Below are 15,736 nucleotides of genomic sequence, written 5' to 3'. Positions count from 1 at the left end.
CTTTTTTTCCCTTGCGTTTTTCTCTTCTTCCCACGTTCTCTCTCTTCACTGCCTTCGTCCCCGCTCTATTTCACTTCAGCCTTTCACTCTTGCTTCCTTCCAATGAGGACGGAGCTGCGGGAGAAAGGGCGCTATAGAGGATCGCTGTGGAGAGCTGCTGCTGTGCTTTGACATCTGAGCTCTGTGGAAAACGATCTCAATACAATTCTGAAAAACGCGACTCTACGAACGCCAGCCGAACAAGTCTCCACAGCCGAAGCGCTGTGTCTCTTTTCAGCTGGCGATAAACCTTTCCTCGATCCTTTGCAGACTTGTAAAACTGTTCCTGATCAGAATAAAAAACGCTCACGCTAATACACAAGCACCCGTGTCTCGCCAAAGCTGACAAATAAACAGACGGACAAGCCGCACTGCACGTGTGAACAGGGGAATGAGCGAGCGAGCGGGGATAGGGCGCCTCCTGCGCTTAAAAGCTTACAGCACCTGGTATTCCCAGGCGGTCTCCCATCCAAGTACTAACCAGGCCCATCCCTGTTTAGCTTCCGAGATCAGACGAGATCAGGCGTGCTCAAGGGGGTGTGGCCGTAAGCGAGAGCAAGGCTCGCTGGCACCCTTCTTATTGAGAGGACAGCTCCGTCACCTCTTTTACGACGCTGCTTTTTTTCTCTTGCGTTTTTCTCTTCTTCCCACGTTCTCTCTCTTCACTGCCTTCGTCCCCGCTCTATTTCACTTCAGCCTTTCACTCTTGCTTCCTTCCAATGAGGACGGAGCTGCGGGAGAAAGGGCGCTATAGAGGATCGCTGTGGAGAGCTGCTGCTGTGCTTTGACATCTGAGCTCTGTGGAAAACGATCTCAATACAATTCTGAAAAACGCGACTCTCCGAACGCCAGCCGAACAAGTCTCCACAGCCGAAGCGCTGTGTCTCTTTTCAGCTGGCGATAAACCTTTCCTCGATTCTTTGCGGACTTGTTAAACTGTTCCTGATCAGAATAAAAAACGCTCACGCTAATACACAAGCACCCGTGTCTCGCCTAAGCTGACAAATAAACAGACGGACAAGCCGCACTGCACGTGTGAACAGGGGAATGAGCGAGCGAGCGGGGATAGGGCGCCTCCTGCGCTTAAAAGCTTACAGCACCTGGTATTCCCAGGCGGTCTCCCATCCAAGTACTAACCAGGCCCATCCCTGTTTAGCTTCCGAGATCAGACGAGATCAGGCGTGCTCAAGGGGGTGTGGCCGTAAGCTAGACCGAAGCTCGCTGGCACCCTTCTTATTGAGAGGACAGCTCCGTCACCTCTTTTACGACGCTGCTTTTTTTCCCTTGCGTTTTTCTCTTCTTCCCACGTTCTCTCTCTTCACTGCCTTCGTCCCCGCTCTATTTCACTTCAGCCTTTCACTCTTGCTTCCTTCCAATGAGGACGGAGCTGCGGGAGAAAGGGCGCTATAGAGGATCGCTGTGGAGAGCTGCTGCTGTGCTTTGACATCTGAGCTCTGTGGAAAACGATCTCAATACAATTCTGAAAAACGCGACTCTCCGAACGCCAGCCGAACAAGTCTCCACAGCCGAAGCGCTGTGTCTCTTTTCAGCTGGCGATAAACCTTTCCTCGATCCTTTGTGGACTTGTAAAACTGTTCCTGATCAGAATAAAAAACGCTCACGCTAATACACAAGCACCCGTGTCTCGCCAAAGCTGACAAATAAACAGACGGACAAGCCGCACTGCACGTGTGAACAGGGGAATGAGCGAGCGAGCGGGGATAGGGCGCCTCCTGCGCTTAAAAGCTTACAGCACCTGGTATTCCCAGGCGGTCTCCCATCCAAGTACTAACCAGGCCCATCCCTGTGTAGCTTCCGAGATCAGACGAGATCAGGCGTGCTCAAGGGGGTGTGGCCGTAAGCGAGAGCAAGGCTCGCTGGCACCCTTCTTATTGAGAGGACAGCTCCGTCACCTCTTTTACGACGCTGCTTTTTTTCTCTTGCGTTTTTCTCTTCTTCCCACGTTCTCTCTCTTCACTGCCTTCGTCCCCGCTCTATTTCACTTCAGCCTTTCACTCTTGCTTCCTTCCAATGAGGACGGAGCTGCGGTAGAAAGGGCGCTATAGAGGATCGCTGTGGAGAGCTGCTGCTGTGCTTTGACATCTGAGCTCTGTGGAAAACGATCTCAATACAATTCTGAAAAACGCGACTCTCCGAACGCCAGCCGAACAAGTCTCCACAGCCGAAGCGCTGTGTCTCTTTTCAGCTGGCGATAAACCTTTCCTCGATCCTTTGTGGACTTGTAAAACTGTTCCTGATCAGAATAAAAAACGCTCACGCTAATACACAAGCACCCGTGTCTCGCCAAAGCTGACAAATAAACAGACGGACAAGCCGCACTGCACGTGTGAACAGGGGAATGAGCGAGCGAGCGGGGATAGGGCGCCTCCTGTGCTTAAAAGCTTACAGCACCTGGTATTCCCAGGCGGTCTCCCATCCAAGTACTAACCAGGCCCATCCCTGTTTAGCTTCCGAGATCAGACAAGAGCAGGCGTGCTCAACGGGGTGTGGCCTTAAGCGAGAGCAAGGCTCGCTGGCACCCTTCTTATTGAGAGGACAGCTCCGTCACCTCTTTTACGACGCTGCTTTTTTTCCCTTGCGTTTTTCTCTTCTTCCCACGTTCTCTCTCTTCACTGCCTTCGTCCCCGCTCTATTTCACTTCAGCCTTTCACTTTTGCTTCCTTCCAATGAGGACGGAGCTGCGGGAGAAAGGGCGCTATAGAGGATCGCTGTGGAGAGCTGCTGCTGTGCTTTGACATCTGAGCTCTGTGGAAAACGATCTCAATACAATTCTGAAAAACGCGACTCTCCGAACGCCAGCCGAACAAGTCTCCACAGCCGAAGCGCTGTGTCTCTTTTCAGCTGGCGATAAACCTTTCCTCGATCCTTTGCGGACTTGTAAAACTGTTCCTGATCAGAATAAAAAACGCTCACGCTAATACACAAGCACCCGTGTCTTGCCAAAGCTGACAAATAGACGGACAAGCCGCACTGCACGTGTGAACAGGGGAATGAGCGAGCGAGCGGGGATAGGGCGCCTCCTGCGCTTAAAAGCTTACAGCACCTGGTATTCCCAGGCGGTCTCCCATCCAAGTACTAACCAGGCCCATCCCTGTTTAGCTTCCGAGATCAGACGAGATCAGGCGTGCTCAAGGGGGTGTGGCCATAAGCGAGAGCAAGGCTCGCTGGCACCCTTCTTATTGAGAGGACAGCTCCGTCACCTCTTTTACGACGCTGCTTTTTTTCCCTTGCGTTTTTCTCTTCTTCCCACGTTCTCTCTCTTCACTGCCTTCGTCCCCGCTCTATTTCACTTCAGCCTTTCACTCTTGCTTCCTTCCAATGAGGACGGAGCTGCGGGAGAAAGGGCGCTATAGAGGATCGCTGTGGAGAGCTGCTGCTGTGCTTTGACATCTGAGCTCTGTGGAAAACGATCTCAATACAATTCTGAAAAACGCGACTCTCCGAACGCCAGCCGAACAAGTCTCCACAGCCGAAGCGCTGTGTCTCTTTTCAGCTAGCGATAAACCTTTCCTCGATCCTTTGCGGACTTGTAAAACTGTTCCTGATCAGAATAAAAAACGCTCACCCTAATACACAAGCACCCGTGTCTCGCCAAAGCTGAGAAATAAACAGACGGACAAGCCGCACTGCACGTGTGAACAGGGGAATGAGCGAGCGAGCGGGGATAGGGCGCCTCCTGCGCTTAAAAGCTTACAGCACCTGGTATTCCCAGGCGGTCTCCCATCCAAGTACTAACCAGGCCCATCCCTGTTTAGCTTCCAAGATCAGATGAGATCAGGCGTGCTCAAGGGGGTGTGGCCGTAAGCGAGAGCAAGGCTCGCTGGCACCCTTCTTATTGAGAGGACAGCTCCGTCACCTCTTTTACGATGCTGCTTTTTTTCCCTTGCGTTTTTCTCTTCTTCCCACGTTCTCTCTCTTCACTGCCTTCGTCCCCGCTCTATTTCACTTCAGCCTTTCACTTTTGCTTCCTTCCAATGAGGACGGAGCTGCGGGAGAAAGGGCGCTATAGAGGATCGCTGTTGAGAGCTGCTGCTGTGCTTTGACATCTGAGCTCTGTGGAAAACGATCTCAATACAATTCTGAAAAACGCGACTCTCCGAACGCCAGCCGAACAAGTCTCCACAGCCGAAGCGCTGTGTCTCTTTTCAGCTGGCGATAAACCTTTCCTCGATCCTTTGCGGACTTGTAAAACTGTTCCTGATCAGAATAAAAAACGCTCACGCTAATACACAAGCACCCGTGTCTCGCCAAAGCTGACAAATAGACGGACAAGCCGCACTGCACGTGTGAACAGGGGAATGAGCGAGCGAGCGGGGATAGGGCGCCTCCTGCGCTTGAAAGCTTACAGCACCTGGTATTCCCAGGCTGTCTCCCATCCAAGTACTAACCAGGCCCATCCCTGTTTAGCTTCCTAGATCAGACGAGATCAGGCGTGCTCAAGGGGGTGTGGCCGTAAGCGAGAGCAAGGCTCGCTGGCACCCTTCTTATTGAGAGGACAGCTCCGTCACCTCTTTTACGATGCTGCTTTTTTTCCCCTTGCGTTTTTCTCTTCTTCCCACGTTCTCTCTCTTCACTGCCTTCGTCCCCGCTCTATTTCACTTCAGCCTTTCACTCTTGCTTCCTTCCAATGAGGACGGAGCTGCGGGAGAAAGGGCGCTATAGAGGATCGCTGTGGAGAGCTGCTGCTGTGCTTTGACATCTGAGCTCTGTGGAAAACGATCTCAATACAATTCTGAAAAACGCGACTCTCCGAACGCCAGCCGAACAAGTCTCCACAGCCGAAGCGCTGTGTCTCTTTTCAGCTGGCGATAAACCTTTCCTCGATCCTTTGCGGACTTGTAAAACTGTTCCTGATCAGAATAAAAAACGCTCACGCTAATACACAAGCACCCGTGTCTCGCCAAAGCTGACAAATAAACAGACGGACAAGCCGCACTGCTCGTGTGAACAGGGGAATGAGCGAGCGAGCGGGGATAGGGCGCCTCCTTTGCTTAAAAGGTTACAGCACCTGGTATTCCCAGGCGGTCTCCCACCCAAGTACTAACCAGGCCCATCCCTGTTTAGCTTCCGAGATCAGACGAGATCAGGCGTGCTCAAGGGGGTGTGGCCGTAAGCGAGAGCAAGGCTCGCTGGCACCCTTCTTATTGAGAGGACAGCTCCGTCACCTCTTTTACGACGCTGCTTTTTTTCTCTTGCGTTTTTCTCTTCTTCCCACGTTCTCTCTCTTCACTGCCTTCGTCCCCGCTCTATTTCACTTCAGCTTTTCACTCTTGCTTCCTTCCAATGAGGACGGAGCTGCGGGAGAAAGGGCGCTATAGAGGATCGCTGTGGAGAGCTGCTGCTGTGCTTTGACATCTGAGCTCTGTGGAAAACGATCTCAATACAATTCTGAAAAACGCGACTCTCCGAACGCCAGCCGAACAAGTCTCCACAGCCGAAGCGCTGTGTCTCTTTTCAGCTGGCGATAAACCTTTCCTCGATCCTTTGCGGACTTGTAAAACTGTTCCTGATCAGAATAAAAAACGCTCACGCTAATACACAAGCACCCGTGTCTCGCCAAAGCTGACAAATAAACAGACGGACAAGCCGCACTGCACGTGTGAACAGGGGAATGAGCGAGCGACCGGGGATAGGGCGCCTCCTGCGCTTAAAAGCTTACAGCATCTGGTATTCCCAGGCGGTCTCCCATCCAAGTACTAACCAGGCCCATCCCTATTTAGCTTCCGAGATCAGACGAGATCAGGCGTGCTCAAGGGGGTGTGGCCGCAAGCAAGAGCAAGGCTCGCTGGCACCCTTCTTATTGAGAGGACAGCTCCGTCACCTCTTTTACGACGCTGCTTTTTTTCCCTTGCGTTTTTCTCTTCTTCCCACGTTCTCTCTCTTCACTGCCTTCGTCCCCGCTCTATTTCACTTCAGCCTTTCACTCTTGCTTCCTTCCAATGAGGACGGAGCTGCGGGAGAAAGGGCGCTATAGAGGATCGCTGTGGAGAGCTGCTGCTGTGCTTTGACATCTGAGCTCTGTGGAAAAAGATCTCAATACAATTCTGAAAAACGCGACTCTCCGAACGCCAGCCGAACAAGTCTCCACAGCCGAAGCGCTGTGTCTCTTTTCAGCTGGCGATAAACCTTTCCTCGATCCTTTGCGGACTTGTAAAACTGTTCCTGATCAGATTAAAAAACGCTCACGCTAATACACAAGCACCCGTGTCTCGCCAAAGCTGACAAATAAACAGACGGACAAGCCGCACTGCACGTGTGAACAGGGGAATGAGCGAGCGAGAGGGGATAGGGCGCCTCCTGCGCTTAAAAGCTTACAGCACCTGGTATTCCCAGGCGGTCTCCCATCCAAGTACTAACCAGGCCCATCCCTGTTTAGCTTCCGAGATCAGACGAGATCAGGCGTGCTCAAGGGGGTGTGGCCGTAAGCGAGAGCAAGGCTCGCTGGCACCCTTCTTATTGAGAGGACAGCTCCGTCACCTCTTTTACGACGCTGCTTTTTTTCCCTTGCGTTTTTCTCTTCTTCCCACGTTCTCTCTCTTCACTGCCTTCGTCCCCGCTTTATTTCACTTCAGCCTTTCACTCTTGCTTCCTTCCAATGAGGACTGAGCTGCGGGAGAAAGGGCGCTATAGAGGATATCTGTGGAGAGCTGCTGCTGTGCTTTGACATCTGAGCTCTGTGGAAAACGATCTCAATACAATTCTGAAAAACGCGACTCTCCGAACGCCAGCCGAACAAGTCTCCACAGCCGAAGCGCTGTGTCTCTTTTCAGCTAGCGATAAACCTTTCCTCGATCCTTTGCGGACTTGTAAAACTGTTCCTGATCAGAATAAAAAACGCTCACGCTAATACACAAGCACCCGTGTCTCGCCAAAGCTGACAAATAAACAGACGGACAAGCCGCACTGCACGTGTGAACAGGGGAATGAGCGAGCGAGCGGGGATAGGGCGCCTCCTGCGCTTAAAAGCTTACAGCACCTGGTACTCCCAGGCGGTCTCCCATCCAAGTACTAACCAGGCCCATCCCTGTTTAGCTTCCGAGATAAGACGAGATCAGGCGTGCTCAAGGGGGTATGGCCGTAAACGAGAGCAAGGCTCGCTGGCACCCTTCTTATTGAGAGGACAGCTCCGTCACCTCTTTTACGACGCTGCTCTATTTCCCTTGCGTTTTTCTCTTCTTCCCACGTTCTCTCTCTTCACTGCCCTCGTCCCCACTCTATTTCACTTCAGCCTTTCACTCTTGCTTCCTTCCAATGAGGACGGAGCTGCGGGAGAAAGGGCGCTATAGAGGATCGCTGTGGAGAGCTGCTGCTGTGCTTTGACATCTGAGCTCTGTGGAAAACGATCTCAATACAATTCTGAAAAACGCGACTCTCCGAACGCCAGCCGAACAAGTCTCCACAGCCGAAGCGCTGTGTCTCTTTTCAGCTGGCGATAAACCTTTCCTCGATCCTTTGCGGACTTGTAAAACTGTTCCTGATCAGAATAAAAAACGCTCACGCTAATACACAAGCACCCGTGTCTCGCCAAAGCTGACAAATAAACAGACGGACAAGCCGCACTGCACGTGTGAACAGGGGAATGAGCGAGCGAGCGGGGATAGGGCGCCTCCTGCGCTTAAAAGCTTACAGCACCTGGTATTCCCAGGCGGTCTCCCATCCAAGTACTAACCAGGCCCATCCCTGTTTAGCTTCCGAGATCAGACGAGATCAGGCGTGCTGAAGGGGGTGTGGCCATAAGCACGAGCAAGGCTTGCTGGCACCCTTCTTATTGAGAGGACAGCTCCGTCACCTCTTTTACGACGCTGCTTTTTTTCCCTTGCGTTTTTCTCTTCTTCCCACGTTCTCTCTCTTCACTGCCTTCGTCCCCGCTCTATTTCACTTCAGCCTTTCACTCTTGCTTCCTTCCAATGAGGACGGAGCTGCGGGAGAAAGGGCGCTATAGAGGATCGCTGTGGAGAGCTGCTGCTGTGCTTTGACATCTGAGCTCTGTGGAAAACGATCTCAATACAATTCTGAAAAACGCGACTCTCCGAACGCCAGCCGAACAAGTCTCCACAGCCGAAGCGCTGTGTCTCTTTTCAGCTGGCGATAAACCTTTCCTCGATCCTTTGCGGACTTGTAAAACTGTTCCTGATCAGAATAAAAAACGCTCACGCTAATACACAAGCACCCGTGTCTCGCCAAAGCTGACAAATAAACAGACGGACAAGCCGCACTGCACGTGTGAACAGGGGAATGAGCGAGCGAGCGGGGATAGGGCGCCTCCTGCGCTTAAAAGCTTACAGCACCTGGTATTCCCAGGCGGTCTCCCATCCAAGTACTAACCAGGCCCATCCCTGTTTAGCTTCCGAGATCAGACGAGATCAGGCGTGCTCAAGGGGGTGTGGCCGTAAGCGAGAGCAAGGCTCGCTAGCACCCTTCTTATTGAGAGGACAGCTCCGTCACCTCTTTTACGACGCTGCTTTTTTTCCCTTGCGTTTTTCTCTTCTTCCCACGTTCTCTCTTTTCACTGCCTTCGTCCCCGCTCTATTTCACTTCAGCCTTTCACTCTTGCTTCCTTCCAATGAGGACGGAGCTGCGGGAGAAAGGGCGCTATAGAGGATCGCTGTGGAGAGCTGCTGCTGTGCTTTGACATCTGAGCTCTGTGGAAAACGATCTCAATACAATTCTGAAAAACGCGACTCTCCGAACGCCAGCCGAACAAGTCTCCACAGCCGAAGCGCTGTGTCTCTTTTCAGCTGGCGATAAACCTTTCCTCGATCCTTTGCGGACTTGTAAAACTGTTCCTGATCAGAATAAAAAACGCTCACGCTAATACACAAGCACCCGTGTCTCGCCAAAGCTGACAAATAAACAGACGGACAAGCCGCACTGCACGTGTGAACAGGGGAATGAGCGAGCGAGCGGGGATAGGGCGCCTCCTGCGCTTAAAAGCTTACAGCACCTGGTATTCCCAGGCGGTCTCCCATCCAAGTACTAACCAGGCCCATCCCTGTTTAGCTTCCGAGATCAGATGAGATCAGGCGTGCTCAAGGGGGTGTGGCCGTAAGCGAGAGCAAGGTTCGCTGGCACCCTTCTTATTGAGAGGACAGCTCCGTCACCTCTTTTACGACGCTGCTTTTTTTCCCTTGCGTTTTTCTCTTCTTCCCACGTTCTCTCTCTTCACTGCCTTCGTCCCCACTCTATTTCACTTCAGCCTTTCACTTTTGCTTCCTTCCAATGAGGACGGAGCTGCGGGAGAAAGGGCGCTATAGAGGATCGCTGTGGAGAGCTGCTGCTGTGCTTTGACATCTGAGCTCTGTGGAAAACGATCTCAATACAATTCTGAAAAACGCGACTCTCCGAACGCCAGCCGAACAAGTCTCCACAGCCGAAGCGCTGTGTCTCTTTTCAGCTGGCGATAAACCTTTCCTCGATCCTTTGCGGACTTGTAAAACTGTTCCTGATCAGAATAAAAAACGCTCACGCTAATACACAAGCACCCGTGTCTCGCCAAAGCTGACAAATAAACAGACGGACAAGCCGCACTGCACGTGTGAACAGGGGAATGAGCGAGCGAGCGGGGATAGGGCGCCTCCTGCGCTTAAGAGCTTACAGCACCTGGTATTCCCAGGCGGTCTCCCATCCAAGTACTAACCAGGCCCATCCCTGTCTAGCTTCCGAAATCAGACGAAATCAGGCGTGCTCAAGGGGGTGTGGCCGTAAGCAAGAGCAAGGCTCGCTGGCACCCTTCTTATTGAGAGGACAGCTCCGTCACCTCTTTTACGATGCTGCTTTTTTCCCTTGCGTTTTTCTCTTCTTCCCACGTTCTCTCTCTTCACTGCCTTCGTCCCCGCTCTATTTCACTTCAGCCTTTCACTCTTGCTTCCTTCCAATGAGGACGGAGCTGCAGGAGAAAGGGCGCTATAGAGGATCGCTGTGGAGAGCTGCTGCTGTGCTTTGACATCTGAGCTCTGTTGAAAACGATCTCAATGTGTATTTTGTGTATTTTTTCTTTAAACTACCAATACCAGCCATATACAGTTTACACTATATGTTTATGTTCCTAAATTAATATAGTTTATGGTGGTGTATCGTGGTTGTAGAGGTTTGATGGGTTTACTGAGACAATTATTAATTGTAGCAGTAATCACGAGGTTGTTCGTTGTGGCTTTTAGAAAATCAATCGTCAGAACAACTAACAACGCACACACACGGGTTCAATACACGAGATACATTTATTCATATAAATTGTGCACCAAACATATACTAGTCTGCCTGGATACGAGCGGCAGACCTTACTGTGAGGGTTATCAATATACAAGGTATATAATCTCGAAGAGATGCCAACACAAAGAGATACACAACAGAGAATATATGTCAATATATATCGTTCGGTTACCAAATCGCTAATCAGTGTTATTACCCACTGTTACTCTAAACTCGGAAGTAAATACATTACTCATGAATTAAATTGATAACAACTTGTGTTGAGGTACAATTGAATTCTCGAGACACAATGTAGAACATGGGGTTTACTTATCCACTGTGTATGGATTTGGAATCTCCCGGCACGAACACCAAGTCACTCTTTTGCCTGGGAAGAAGCTGGTTCGTTCCTGGTCCAGCGCTGCTTCTGAATAAGCTATTCAGGTTGTCGATGAGGGTCCAACTGTAGGCTGCCGTCGATCAAGCGGATCATTCACGTTGGTAGAATTCTGAGTACGTATGGGATCCTTGGCCTCGCGCTTAGAACAAAGTCCAAGTCCCTTTGCAGACAACAGCAGTTGTCACGTGATTGTCTCTGAGGATGCGCGAAAATGGCCAAGGAGAGCCCCGATCTGAGCTTGCGCTCCCTTTTTGACCAAGACATAGATGTGTGCTGATTGGTTGAGAGTTTGGCGGGCATTAGAGACCCACGTGGTATTACCACGCCCTGCCAGTCCCTGATTGGTTGGTCAAGGTGAGATATGAGTCACTTACTCTTGACACTTAGGAATGCAGTCCAGATGTCCATTCGGCACTCCCTAGACAGATAGGCACCAATGGATGACCATTGATCATGATAGCCAGGCTAAGCTAAGTGCATCCCCATCTGGGAGCTGTCCATTATCAAAAGAAAACATCTTAAATCAACCTGCATGAATACTTTCTCTGTGGCTGCACCACAAAGATGGAGGGTGAGATGGGGCCTCATTTAGGACAGAATACCACGGCCTAATTCTGTCTTATTAACAAGCATTGCCGCTACAACGGCATCTCTCCTGTCAAACTTCCTCCTGACATGTTTGACAGGATCTGGGCCGTGGTGAACAGTGGGAAAGACGCCCTGTGGAGAGTGAGGAACATGGGGCTGTTCAAAGGCATCGAGGTCCCAGTCAAGGCAGCAGGTAGCCTGGCCCTGTTCATCACCCGAGAGAACTATTACCTCAGAGATCTGTGGAGAGAAGGGAGGGAGGAAGCAGAAAATCTGTGGGAAATTGAGAGCATAGGTCAATATCTCAAGAAACTGTGAAAAACATTATCATGTTTAAGTAAAGAATGTGATTTGCACCAGAAAAAAATAAATTGTTGCTATATAACTGGTACCGTGTCAAAATGTAATGAGATGGGATTATATATACTGTTTTAAGTATGTATATTAATGTAAAGCTTTCTAATTTGTGATGTCCTGTATTTTTTTGTGAAAAGAAAATAAAGTTCTTAAAAAATCGATTCACCCAGGGAGAGGCTCGGCCATTGCACTCCGGCTGTGCTGACCCCTGCGAATTCCCCAAATGTGGGAATCTCGACTGCATAATTTCTGGTAGTGGGGGACTGCGTTCGCGCTCTCTCCTGATGTGCTTGGTCAAATATCAGATACGGGAGAGTTAGGACACCATGAGCTGCGATAGGATCCCAGTTCGAAAGGAGTCGATGCCACTGCTGGTTCCCGGTTTCTTTTAGTTAGAGGTCCGGAGAAGCATTTCAAGCTGGTTACACTACTCCTTCCGGACATTCATTCCCTTTTCAAAGTCAGTCGTTTTGCTGTTGTCTGCATTATTTAGGCTGATTATCGAGGTTAGCCTTTATTTGGTCATGGGGGCCTCGGTACTGTATGCTAATTCTCAAGACAGTTTCACCCGTTTTCTGATTGCTAGGTTCTGTACCAGTGCAGACATGTCAAACAGTGAATAGCTGTACCTCTATTGTATCCGTGCTCAATGAATGAAATCAGTATTAAATGAATATATGTATAGTTATACGAAAAACAAGTGGTTTATTGACTCATCTTCATTTGCAGATTTAGAGGCAGCTTCGATATTCGGGGGAGGCATAAAACATGGTGCTGATCTTTGGAAAGCAGGAGGCAAAACTGACACGTTCTCATACAAGGAGCTGAAACCAGGCCACCTGGGTGAAGATCAGGTATCGTAACCGCTAGACCATATGGGAGCATACAGCCATGTTGTGCGTGCGTCATGTAAGCAAACTGTAATTGCTGCCTTCATGACCTGCTTGATGGAGAAAACACACAAGAGAGTTGGCACTCAGAGTGTCGAAGGGTTGATGTATACTAGGGCTCAGTTGAAATGCAGCGTCAGGACTTTTCCGACTAGTGTCACACAAAGAGAGTACATCCTTTCCTACTGGCTGTGTATGTCTCGGTAACTCGCTGTGATCGTATAGTGCTCAGAATTTGTGTTGTGGCCGCAACAACCCCGGTTCGAATCCACATACTGGCAGAATAGGAGGAGTACTGCCTGACTGGATCGTTGATGAACGACAGAGGCCACTCCGACCTCTTCGTGGTTTTCTTCAATGACTTACTAAGGATCTTCTTCACATTCGCCCATGCAGGGGAAGCCAGTTACACCAAAGCAAACGCAGGAAAGTGCATTTCAAGCAGAGACCAGGAGGGACTTGTTTACACCGAGAGTGGTCGGAGAATGGAACAATGCGCCCAGCCCTGTTGCTGGAGCCGATTCTTGATGAGATCTTGGGCTCACTAAGAGGCCCCCGCTGGATGCTAATCTTTCTGTTGTTCTTGCAGGTCCTGCGCTGCTTTTGAGCCGACAGAGCTCGTCCTGGTCTGTCGGCACAGCCCAATTGCAAATGATCGGCTCCACGTACAGAAGGAACGTGCGTTTGGTACAAGAGTGCACGAAGGCACCGGAAATACATTGGGAACAAATGACCGGTCGTTCAAGACCTCTGTGAAGTACAGGAGCGTGCAAAACGAGTCTGCTTCCACCCGGTCTCGAACCAGGGACCTTTCGCGTGTTAGGCGAACGTGATAGCCGCTACACTATGGAAACCTGCAGGGACCGCTGCTGGTGTCTTGCTTGCATTTCGGGCTGAGAAAGGGACGCGTCACTTTAGGCAGGGTGCGCTGGAGAGAGGAACAAAGGGCGCGATGAAACAAAATACCAAAACCCGGGATCAAACCAGGGACCTTTAGATCTTCAGTCTAACGCTCTCCCAACTGAGCTATTTTGGCGGTGCGCAGAGCCCACAGCCACCTGCTCCAGCCTTCCTGTGTTGCGGCATGAGCGCACCAAGAGTAGCGGGAGAGTGTTGCAGGAACGTCACTCTGAAGGAAAGCCACCCAGGTGCGCCCTCTGAGCTCTGTCCAGCGCATCTTCCTCGCATGGACTCCTGCCTGCGACGGGCAGGAAACAATTAGCAAGAACAGAACGACACCCCATGGGTGTCTCATGACCACACCTTAGGTTGTGACACGTGCAGGTGTGAGGGGTTGCTGGGCTACTTTGGAGCAGAGCTTGGGCGGAGGGGGGGCGGGAAAGCAGACAAAGAGGTGACACCTCAAGGTCTGCACGATCACAGCTCTCCGCTGCCCCAGGCTTCCGCTCGATAAGCTACTGGACACACCCGCCCCTCCTCACACAGACCGTGGAAAAGCCCCCGAGTGTGAGGGCTCTCTCTTCCTCCCAGGAGCTCTTGGACACGACGCACAGACAGGGCGCGGGGAGCCGCCGCCTGCAAACACGGCTCCAGGCAGGAATCCACTCCGCAGGAACCGCAGAGCAGAGGAGATGGGGGCAGCTTAGCTCCTGTGCAGAGACCTGAGCTGTTGTTGCTGCGGACGCTGTCTTTTCTGCACTCGGGGTAGGAGTGAATGTTGAGTTGCCCTTAGAAATGAAGCAGAGCACTTCAACGGCACGGTTGTGTGTGTGTGTGTGCGCCCTGGTGATTCTGGGAGACAGATCGAACCTGGGCTGTGGTTTAAATGCTATTGGTTTGTGAACAGAATACCCTTATCCCAGTGCATTGTGCCACATTAAATAAACGCACGAGAAAAAGAGATTCAGAACGCAAAGCTGTGTCAGTGTTCTGTGTAAAAAATCGGTTTGAACATCACAGGAGCTGTTTTTAATAAGCTGCTGAGTAAAGAATATTGTAGCATTTACAGGTTCTTTTCAGAACAAAGGACGAGTGGAGACGCGATTAACAAACAAGCGCTTTGTTATTAATACTCACACTTTGTTATGAACACTACCATTAAAACTACCAGTTGTACTCTCACTAATGTTAAAATGAATACACTAGTAGTAGTATTAGTTGCTGCCCGTGACGTCACATACACTCTCTGTGACGAATGCGAGACACCTAGACACATACAGTGACGTGCCGGCTGTTGCCGTGGTTACCATACTTATGATTTATAAACACTGGAAAAATGTATTTAAACTGTTACTTACATACATTTATCAACTTGGAATATAATTTTCTAGCTCTAGGATAGAGTTACCTAAATAATAATATGAATAATCATTGTTTAATTTCGGATTGAACATTATTAACACTAAACGCACTATGGTAATTGATCGATACAGTCTTTATTGACTGTTTCCTAGATATTTAAACAGGGTCAAGAAAAGAATCAGTACTCACCAATCAGTGAAGTTAATCGATTATTCTATGGTCCTTCAGCTGAATAAATTGGTTGTCGATACATAAGTGATCAATAATTCTCCTCCGTTCCCTCCGCGCATCTCCCGCGGTCTCGCTCTCTGATCCCAGCACTCTAGCTGGTGTCTGTGACGTCACAGCGCTCTTTCTGACAAAGCAGAGCTGGAGGAGACTCCTGTCCGGAGCCCGGGGGGCTTTTCTTACAGATATAAAATCTCCCCCCCCAAAAAAAACACACCGGACTGTGAAGAGAAGCGAATCATCACAGTTGGAGAAGGAGAGCGACAAACCTAGGAATAAAATTCATTAAACAGAAAAAAAAGTTTACATCGCAGATTATTGCGTTACAAAGCGTACCCATGTGGAGCAGTAGAGGACAAGCACGAGTCCCTGAAATAAGCGCTTTTAAGAGTTTTACACAAATCTTCAGAGTAAAGAAGCCAGGAGGATCAGACTCCTGATCCTGGAGGTTAAAATGTGTATCCTGGTTTTATTTCCACCCAGCTCTCAGTTCCATTAGTGGTCTGATGATTTAAATTAACTGTATAACTGTTACCAGACTTAATCTAAATTGTAAATTTATAAGACTGGCTACTAATAATAAATATACTGATCAAAGTGTCAATACTGGTGTTTATAAAATAAATACTGTAGCATTTGCAGGTTCTTTTCAGAACAAAGGACGAGTGAAGACGCGATTAACAAACAAGCATTAACACAAAACCAAACACAGGATATACACACACATGAGGAGACTGAGGGAACAAGTACACATAGTTAGGGT

The 15,736-nt window shown here is 49.9% G+C and overlaps 1 protein-coding gene, 13 non-coding genes and 5 pseudogenes across 14 annotated transcripts in view; 1 reads left to right on the top strand and 18 right to left on the bottom strand.

Annotated features, from left to right (window-relative positions):
- The window catches only part of LOC138242549 (antigen WC1.1-like), a 621,195-nt gene that overhangs the window by 404,541 nt on the left and 200,918 nt on the right, over positions 1-15,736 (bottom strand). The gene's annotated exons all lie outside the window — the stretch shown is intronic.
- LOC138244589 (5S ribosomal RNA) lies at positions 472-590 on the bottom strand. The gene has a single exon (XR_011193204.1). It is a non-coding gene; the product is annotated as a 5S ribosomal RNA (ribosomal RNA).
- Positions 1,128-1,246, bottom strand: LOC138244588 (5S ribosomal RNA). Its single transcript, XR_011193203.1, has one exon. It is a non-coding gene; the product is annotated as a 5S ribosomal RNA (ribosomal RNA).
- Positions 1,784-1,902, bottom strand: LOC138217311 (5S ribosomal RNA). Its single transcript, XR_011181023.1, has one exon. It is a non-coding gene; the product is annotated as a 5S ribosomal RNA (ribosomal RNA).
- On the bottom strand, positions 2,440-2,558 carry LOC138219009 (5S ribosomal RNA; annotated as a pseudogene).
- On the bottom strand, positions 3,092-3,210 carry LOC138245320 (5S ribosomal RNA). The gene has a single exon (XR_011193930.1). It is a non-coding gene; the product is annotated as a 5S ribosomal RNA (ribosomal RNA).
- Positions 3,748-3,866, bottom strand: LOC138245519 (5S ribosomal RNA). The gene has a single exon (XR_011194129.1). It is a non-coding gene; the product is annotated as a 5S ribosomal RNA (ribosomal RNA).
- Positions 4,400-4,518, bottom strand: LOC138218673 (5S ribosomal RNA; annotated as a pseudogene).
- LOC138217210 (5S ribosomal RNA) lies at positions 5,057-5,175 on the bottom strand. Its single transcript, XR_011180922.1, has one exon. It is a non-coding gene; the product is annotated as a 5S ribosomal RNA (ribosomal RNA).
- On the bottom strand, positions 5,713-5,831 carry LOC138218318 (5S ribosomal RNA; annotated as a pseudogene).
- On the bottom strand, positions 6,369-6,487 carry LOC138244587 (5S ribosomal RNA). The gene has a single exon (XR_011193202.1). It is a non-coding gene; the product is annotated as a 5S ribosomal RNA (ribosomal RNA).
- On the bottom strand, positions 7,025-7,143 carry LOC138217994 (5S ribosomal RNA; annotated as a pseudogene).
- LOC138217465 (5S ribosomal RNA) lies at positions 7,681-7,799 on the bottom strand. Its single transcript, XR_011181177.1, has one exon. It is a non-coding gene; the product is annotated as a 5S ribosomal RNA (ribosomal RNA).
- LOC138244585 (5S ribosomal RNA) lies at positions 8,337-8,455 on the bottom strand. Its single transcript, XR_011193200.1, has one exon. It is a non-coding gene; the product is annotated as a 5S ribosomal RNA (ribosomal RNA).
- LOC138217654 (5S ribosomal RNA) lies at positions 8,993-9,111 on the bottom strand. The gene has a single exon (XR_011181366.1). It is a non-coding gene; the product is annotated as a 5S ribosomal RNA (ribosomal RNA).
- On the bottom strand, positions 9,649-9,767 carry LOC138218563 (5S ribosomal RNA; annotated as a pseudogene).
- LOC138243626 (U1 spliceosomal RNA) lies at positions 11,713-11,877 on the top strand. Its single transcript, XR_011192281.1, has one exon. It is a non-coding gene; the product is annotated as a U1 spliceosomal RNA (small nuclear RNA).
- On the bottom strand, positions 13,265-13,337 carry trnav-aac (transfer RNA valine (anticodon AAC)). Its single transcript has one exon. It is a non-coding gene; the product is annotated as a tRNA-Val (tRNA).
- On the bottom strand, positions 13,447-13,519 carry trnaf-gaa (transfer RNA phenylalanine (anticodon GAA)). The gene has a single exon. It is a non-coding gene; the product is annotated as a tRNA-Phe (tRNA).

This window comes from Lepisosteus oculatus, chromosome 14 (assembly GCF_040954835.1).
Source record: "Lepisosteus oculatus isolate fLepOcu1 chromosome 14, fLepOcu1.hap2, whole genome shotgun sequence".
NCBI lineage: Eukaryota > Metazoa > Chordata > Actinopteri > Semionotiformes > Lepisosteidae > Lepisosteus > Lepisosteus oculatus.
This window is presented reverse-complemented; position numbering and strand designations above follow the sequence as displayed.